The sequence below is a fragment of the Triticum aestivum genome, chromosome 5B (genome assembly GCF_018294505.1).
Source record: "Triticum aestivum cultivar Chinese Spring chromosome 5B, IWGSC CS RefSeq v2.1, whole genome shotgun sequence".
NCBI classification, from domain to species: domain Eukaryota; kingdom Viridiplantae; phylum Streptophyta; class Magnoliopsida; order Poales; family Poaceae; genus Triticum; species Triticum aestivum.
Window position 1 is genome coordinate 645,008,545 of NC_057807.1, and position 8,479 is coordinate 645,017,023.

Here is an 8,479-nt window from a genome sequence, read left to right on the forward strand (position 1 = left end):
TTGTCGTCGTCCACGGACAGAGCGCTCCAGTCATTGCCACGCACTGCTGGGGCTTGGCGCAGGGCGGTGAACGGCTGCGGGCTCTCTTCTACAACCCAGCACCAATCTGCTCTCCACTCGTCCCACTTGCTGCGGAGCTCCCCCTCCAGATAGGTCTCCTTCTTGCCGGCCCGCGAGATCCAGGCGATCCCGCCGGCAAGAGGTTCCCCTCTCTCGACACGAGGCATAAAGAAATGGCGGAAGAGAGCTACGTTGGGGTGGACTCCGACAAAGTTTTCGCATAGATGGGCGAAAACTGCCATGGTCAGAACGGCGTTGGGGGTGAAGTCAAGGAGGTGGAGTCCATAGGTGTTCATGACGTCGCAAAAGAAATCAGAGAATGGCGGGCAGAGCCCGCAGTAGAAGAACACGGCGAAGAAAGGATATCCGCCAACTGGAGCTGCTTGCGAGGCGACGGCGGAGAGTACCTTCGTGCGCGGATGCGCCCGCGTCTCCGTCGACCAGAAGAGATAGTACCACTCCCTCAGCTCCTTCGCGGAGAGCTCGGGGGGGAAAGTGGCCCGCTCCTTCCGCAGCGCCTCAAGCCGCTGCGCTTCGGTCGACTTCACAGCTTTCGCGGCCGCGGCCTTCGTGGCCTTCCCCTTCCCGGGCTTCGGAGGCATGGCGGAGGCGGTGGGGGAGATCGACGGCGCTGGTGGTGGCGGCAGCGACGGGGGCGGAGCGCTGCCCTCTTTCAACTCTGCAAGCGGAGGAGGGCGGCGGAGATTTCTGAGATTGCAGCAGCGAAGGGCGAAGGTGGGGGAAATGCCCCTGTTTCCCCTGCTTATAAAGAGGGACGGGGCGGACATTTCGGCCTTCCAAATAAACAACCACCCACGATCTCTCCCACGACTCCGCGATTGACGCGTGCCGTTACGGGGGGCGCGGTGGATACGGAGTTAGATTCGGCATAACCCAGGCTCCGCGCGTGCCCGTGCCCTGTTTTGGGCCTGGCCCAACAGCGCTCGGCACCGTGTGTGGCCCAGGCCCGGGGGCTCCTGTCGGTGTACTAGAGTAGGGGTACCCTAGTATCCCGAACTTGTGCACGGGCAGTTGCAGCGCCGCGCGGCAAGGCTTGCCGGACGACCGCCAGAGTCCTCCGTGGGTTCCTTTGGAGCCATTCAAGAACAAAGCATTCAAGATGAAGAGACAAGGCCCCGGCAAGAGGATCTTGCCGGGAAGAGACAAGGCCCCGGCAAGAGGAGCTTGCCGGGAAGGCCAACCACGGCACTTCAAGAAACTTGCCGCGATGCACCGCACGTCCCGGCAAGGTCCGGTGAGCGACAAGCTTCTGGACTCGACAAGACGACGACCCCGACAAGGTACTCGCCGGGGGCCCGCTGCCACTCTGTACCCACGCTCCAGCGCACCCACCCGCGTGTCGCCATGAGGCTTCCTCAGGGGCGCGTGGCGGGAGCCTGTGCAGCCAGGGGTACGTGGTGGCAAGCGGAGATGAAGAGAAGGCCATCGTGGCAAACGGTGGCGCTCCTAACGGTCACTTTTTGCACTGTTTAGGCAACTCATATGGGCATTCAATGACCTTGTCCCCTGCCGTCAGAGTTAGGTAGGGTGCACTGTGTCCACAGTAGTGGTAGCTGCACCTACCGCATCCTTTTCCATTTTTACCCTTCTAGTCTACGTTGCCACCTGTCGGTGACCCCTTGAAAGTATAAAAGGAGGCCCAAGCGCAACGTAGAAGGGGTTCGGCTCATTCGAAACATCAGGAACACTTTCACGCTCGGTCTGGCAGCATCCATCGCTCCTGAGCAAGAATTCAATACACACAAACAAACAGCAGTAGGGTTTTACGCATCCGTGCGGCCCGAAGCTGGGTAAAACTGCTCGCGTGTACTGCCTCGATCCGCTCTTTGTGCAGCCTCCGCCCCCCTCCGAACCGAAAGGGGCCCGGTCCCCATAGGTGTTGGTGGATCAGTTTCCCCGACAGGCATCAACAATATGTTTGGTGAAAGCTTTGTTTTGACTATAAGCATGAGGAGAATTTACAACGGATTGCAACAAGGAAATACAACCTTTTAAAGAACAATTATCATAATCAAATTCCTTGAAATCCGAGATAGTAGGTTCAATACTATTAGAAGTTGAGGATTCTCCAATCTCTCTTTTACCAAATTTAGTATTAAGATCTAAAGACTCCGAATTCTTGGGACGCCTTCTAGGCAAAGTTGATTCATCACCAATCCCATAATCATCAAAATTCATATTGCAAAACATAGATCTAATAGGAGACGCATCAATAACTTTAAGATCCTCATCATTATTTTGATGTAATTTTTCTGGTTTAGCGGCCATCTTATTTCTAAGGTGGCTTGCTTGTCAGAAATTTTGGCTATAGCATTTTCAAGCCGGGTAATTTGAGCGTTAACACCATAGAATTCTTTATTCATATCATCAAGCTCTTTGTTCATAAACCCAAAAAAACTTTTTTGTTCCTTAAGCTCATTTCTAAAGAAATTATTATGCTCAAATTGCAAATTCATAAAGCTTCTAATATTTGATTCAATCTCATCCATCCTTCTGAGAAGGTGTTCAGGTCCCTTAGGCGCAGCCATAAGGTCAAGCAAGCAAACAAGAACACAAAAGGAGGCAAGCAAAAAAGGGAGGAGGAGATTGGGAAAGAGAGGGCGAATAAAACGACAGGGGTGAAGTGGGGCAGAGGAAAACAAGAGGCAAATGGCAAATAATGTAAATGCGAGGGAGATGAGTTTGTGCTGGGTACCTTGTATGTCTTGACTTGAGCGAAGACCTCCCCGGCAACGGCGCCAGAAATCCTTCTTGCTACATCTTGAGCTAGCGTTGGTTTTCCCCGAAGAGGATAGGGTGATGCAGCAAGTGTAGCGTAAGTATTTCCCTCGGTTTTTGAGAACCAAGGTATCAATCCATTAGGAGGCTCCTCCAAAGTCCCATGCACCTACACAAACAAATTGAGAACTCGCAACCAACGCAATAAAGGGGTTGTCAATCCCTTCATGGCCACTTGCGAAAGTGAGATCTAATAGAGATAGTATGATAAGATAAATATATTTTTGGTATTTTATGATATAGATGCAAGAAAGTAAAGAGGCAAATAAAAGTAGATTGAAAGCAAATATGATAAGAGATAGACCCGGGGGCCATAGGTTTCACTAGAGGCTTCTCTCGAGAGCATAAGTATTACGGTGGGTGAACAAATTACTGTCAAGCAATTGATAGAAAAGTGAATAATTATGACGTTATCTAGGCATGATCATGTATATAGGCATCACGTCCATAACAAGTAGGCCGAATCCTTCCTGCATCTACTACTATTACTCCACACATCGACCGCTATCCAGCATGCATTTAGAGTATTAAGTTCATAAGAACGGAGTAACGCATTAAGCAAGATGACATGATGTAGAGGGATAAACTCATGCAATATGATATAAACCCCATCTTGTTATCCTCGATGGCAACAATACAATACGTGTCTTGCAACCTTTTCTGTCACTGGGTAAGAACACCGCAAGATTGAACCCAAAGCTAAGCACTTCTCCCATGGCAAGAAAGATTAATCTAGTAGAGCAAACCAAACCGATAATTCAAAGATACTTGCAAAGATAACTCAATCATACATAAAATAACTCAGAGAAGATTCAATTAATATCCATAGATAAATCTGATCATAAACCCACAATTCATCGGATCTCGACAAACACACTGCAAAAAGAGATTACATCGAATAGATCTCCACAAGAGAGGGGGAGAACATTGTATTGAGATCCAAAAAGAGAGAAGAAGCCATCTAGCTAATAACTATGGACCCGTAGGTCTGTGGTGAACTACTCACAACTCATAGGAGGGGCAAGGATGTTGATGTAGAGGCCCTTCATGGTCGATTCCCCCTTCGGCGGAGTGCTGGCGAAGGCTCCAAGATGGGATCTCGCGGATATAGAAGGTTACGGTGGTGGAAATTGTGTTTCGTGGTGCCCCTGGATGTTTTCGGGGTCCGTGGATATGTATAGGAGGAAGAAGTACGTTGGTGGACGCCCGAGGGGCCCATGAGACAGGGGGGCGCGCCCTACAGGTGGGGCGCCCTCCTATCTCGTGGGGCCCTCAAAACTTTCTTGACTTGCACTCCAGGCTCTCCGGATCAGATTTGTTCCAAAAATAACGCTCCCGAAGGTTTCATTCCATTTGGACTCCGTTTGATATTCCTTTTCTTCGAAATACTGAAATAGGCAAAAAAACAGCAATATGGGATGGGCCTCCGGTTAGTAGGTTAGTCCCAAAAATGATATAAATGTGTAGAATAAAGCCCATAAACATCCAAAACAGGTAATATAATAGCATGGAACAATCAAAAATTGTAGATACATTGGATACGTATCAAGCTCCAGGACTTTGTCAAAAAAATTGAGTCCTTGGAGCGTGACTCCAAGACGCAAAAGTTTGAGCTTGCGAAGGCCCTCCAGAGCATGCAAGACGCCAAGTCCGAAGCCCAAAAGGCCCTCCAGGATATTCAGGTGGCCAAGAAGATAGCGGTGGGTAAGGCATTCATTATGCAAAGCAAGCATGTGAAGGAGACTTTCCTTTTACTTACCCGAATTCGGAGCTCTCAAGGAGCGTTCGCAAATCTGCCACGCAGCATATCGGATGCCACGGAGTTCTACCGTGCCAAAGAAGGGAGCTCGACGGAGAAGTTGTTCATACTGGGACTGAACATCCGATGCCCTTGAGTGACCAGCTGAAGCAACTGGTCGAACTACACAAGCCGGCTGAACTGTCCATGAAGGACCTCATAGTTCGGCTGTGGCTTAGTGAGCCTCTGCCCAACAGCTACTTCGGCCTTGTAAAGCAGATGTTGAATGCCAGTCCGTGGCTTGAAGTCGTTAAGCGGTCCATCTGCATTGAAGGTGCCCGCTGAGGGAGTCGTAGATAAGGGGGTATTTGGACAGCCGGACTATATACTTTGGCCGGACTGTTGGACCATGAAGATACAAGATTGAAGACTCCGTCCCGTGTCCGGATGGGACTCTCCTTGGCGTGGAAGGCAAGCTTGGCGATTCGGATGTAGATCTCCTTCTCTGTGAACCGACTCTATGTAACCCTAGCCCCCTCCGGTGTCTATATAAACTGGAGGGTTTAGTCCGTAGGACACAACAAGAATCATACCATAGGCTAGCTTCTAGGGTTTAGCCTCTCTAATCTCGTGGTAGATCAACTCTTGTAATATTCATATCATCAAGATCAATCAAGCAGGAAGTAGGGTATTACCTCCATCAAGAGGGCCCGAACCTGGGTAAACATTGTGTCCCCAGCCTCCTGTTACCATTAGCCTTAGACACATAGTTCGGGACCCCCTACCCGAGATCCGCCGGTTTTGACACCGACAGTGGTGCTTTCATAGAGAGTTCCTCTGTGTCGTCGCCGTAAGGCTAGATGGCTTCTCCAACCTTTAACCACGCCGTCCGGGGTGAGACCTTCCTCCCCGGACAGATCTTCGTGTTCGGCGGCTTCGCACTGTGGGCCAACTCGCTTGGCCATCAGGAGCAGATCGATAGTTACGCCCCTGGCCATCAGGTCAGGTTTGGAAACCTAAACCACACTGCCGACATCCGCGGAGACTTGATCTTCGACGGATTCAAGACCGTGTCAGGAGCGCCGAACGGTCACGATGTGCATGACCTAGATCTGCCGACGGACGGTATCCGGAATATCGCACCTGCTACGGCTCCGGACTTTGTTCTAGAGAAGGTCGTGCCTTCCGAGGACGGGTGGATGGACCCCGCCCCAGAGGCCGCACACTCCTCGGCGTTGGAGCCGAACACAGACTCCTCTCCTAAAGGAATCTGTATCTCCGGACCCCCGGACTCATCTCCGGTCATGTGTTCCGGACCGTGCGCATCCGTGCCCATCGAATCTAACTGGGCTCCGGTTATGGAGTTCGCCACCGCGGATATCTTTCAGCACTCACCCTTCGGAGACGTGCTAAATTCACTAAGGTCTCTCTCTGTCAGAAGACTCCTGGCCGAACTATGTCCGGCCTGTGTGGGATACGGAGGATGAAGAAAATCGCAACCCACCCACCACCCACTTTGTAGCCACTGTCGATGACCTAACATACATGCTTGACTTTGACCCCAATAACATTGACGGTATGGACGTTGATGCAGGGGACGATCTGGAACCACCGCCCAAGGGGCGCTGGACAATCACTTCATCACACGACGTCTATATGGTGGACACGCCTAAAGAAGACAAGGGTTACAAAAAGTACACAACGGAGGATAAACCCCCCGGACAAAAGCAAAAACGATGGCGCAGGTGCCGCCTTAAGTCCAGTCACAGTAAAAATAGTGATAACAACCCAAAACAGGATGACACTCCGGTTGACTCCGAAGGCAACAATGACCATAGGGACCCAGCGATGGAGTAGGATAAGCCAGGTCATGTCGAACACAGCCTGGAGCAGACGCCCGATCACAGAAATCTAGAGGGCCGAACTCATCATACTACCTCCAAAGAGGAGAACAGTCCGGTTGACGATGCGTTCATCATCTCGGAAGAACGTTCGGAACAAGATAACCTCCGCAGAAAACTCCTGGCCACAGCGCGGAGCCTGAAGAAACAGAAGCAAAGGCTTAAGGCCGCGCGGGATACGCTCAACCGAAGATGGAATAAGGTGCTGGACACCGAAGGGAAATGTGGTGACGATCACCACACAAAGAGCTACCCAAAGCGCAAACTGCTACTCGAATTCAACGATGAAGCCGCAGTGCCCGTTCGGCCAAAAAACAATACGGCTACTCAGCTGGACCAACCACCCCATGGCCGCGATAGAGCAGCCACCAATACCGCACACGACTTATGAAAGCTCCTGGACGAAAAGGCCAGTGCGGCCGGAACCATATTTGGCTCCGGAGGACGTGCTCCGACGCGGGATTATGATCACCACAACGATCATACTGATTGAATACCAGTCCAGAATCAACAACGGGAGCAACAATAGCCGACAACATGCCGCAACACGGCCAGATACAGAGGGGTTGTGCACCCCCTGTGCTTCATTGATGAGGTGCTAGATCATGAATTTCCACAGGGATTCAAACCCGTGAATATAGAGTCATACGACGGAACGATGGACCCTGGGGTCTGGATTGAAGATTTTATCCTTCACATACACATGGCTCGTGGGGATGACCTCCACGCCATCAAATACCTCCCCCTCAAGTTAAAAGGACCAGCTCGTAATTGGCTGAAGAGCCTCCTCGAAAACTCAATTGGAAGTTGGGAGGAACTTGAGGATGCTTTCAGGGCCAACTTTCAAGGAACCTATGTCCGGCCTCCGGATGCTGCCGATTTAAGTCATATAATACAGCAGCCCGGAGAGTCAGCCCGCAAGCTTTGGAATAGATCCCTCACTAAGAAGAATCAAATCATCGACTGTCCGGATGTCGAAGCCTTAGCGGCCTTCAAACACAGTATCCGAGACAAGTGGCTTGCCAGACACCTCGGCCAAGAAAAGTCGAGAACGATGGCAGCCTTAACAAGACTTATGACCCGATTTTGTGCGGGCGAGGACAACTGGTTGGCCCGTAGAGGCACCAGCGACCCAGGCACATCCAAAATTCGAGATGGCAATGGGAAGCCACGACGCACTAAGCACAAACGTCGGAATAACGATAGTCCGACCAACATGGCGGTTAACGCCTGATTCAGGGGCTCTCGACCTGGTCAAGGAAAGAAGCCATTTAAGGGCACTAAAGAGGGACCATCCGGCCTGAATAAAGTCCTGGACAGATTGTGCCAAATCCATGGCACTTCCGAAAAACCTGCAAATCATACCCACCGAGAATGTTGGGTCTTCAAGCAGGCTGGCAAGTTAAACGCCGAACACAAGGGAAGCCAAACACCAAGCGAAGACGAGGGCAAACCTCGCCATCCGAACACCGGGGGCCAGAAAAAATTCCCACCGGAAGTCAAAACGGTAAACATGGTACACGTAACTCATGCACAGTTCGTAGCCCCCCAATTCAATCCCTAGGCGACTTGCCCGATCACTTTTGATCACAGGGACTACCCAGCCAGTATCCGGCACAGAGGATCGGCCGCCTTGGTGCTCGACCTAATAATTGATGGATACCATCTTACTCGTGTCCTAATGGACGGCGGCAGTAGTCTTAATCTGACATATCAAGACACCATCCACAATATGGGGGTAGACCCATCCAGAACAAGTCAAAATAATGCCACCTTCAATGGAGTGATTCCAGACGTTGTGGCCCAATGCGGGGGCTCCCTCGTATTAGAAGTGACATTCGGTTCTCTCAACATCTTCAAAAGCGAGAACTTACTCTTCAACATCGCTCCCTTCAGCAGCGGTTATAATGCATTGCTTGGAAGAACGGCCTTTGCTTGCTTTAACGCAATACTGAACTACGTCTGCCTTAAACTCAAGATG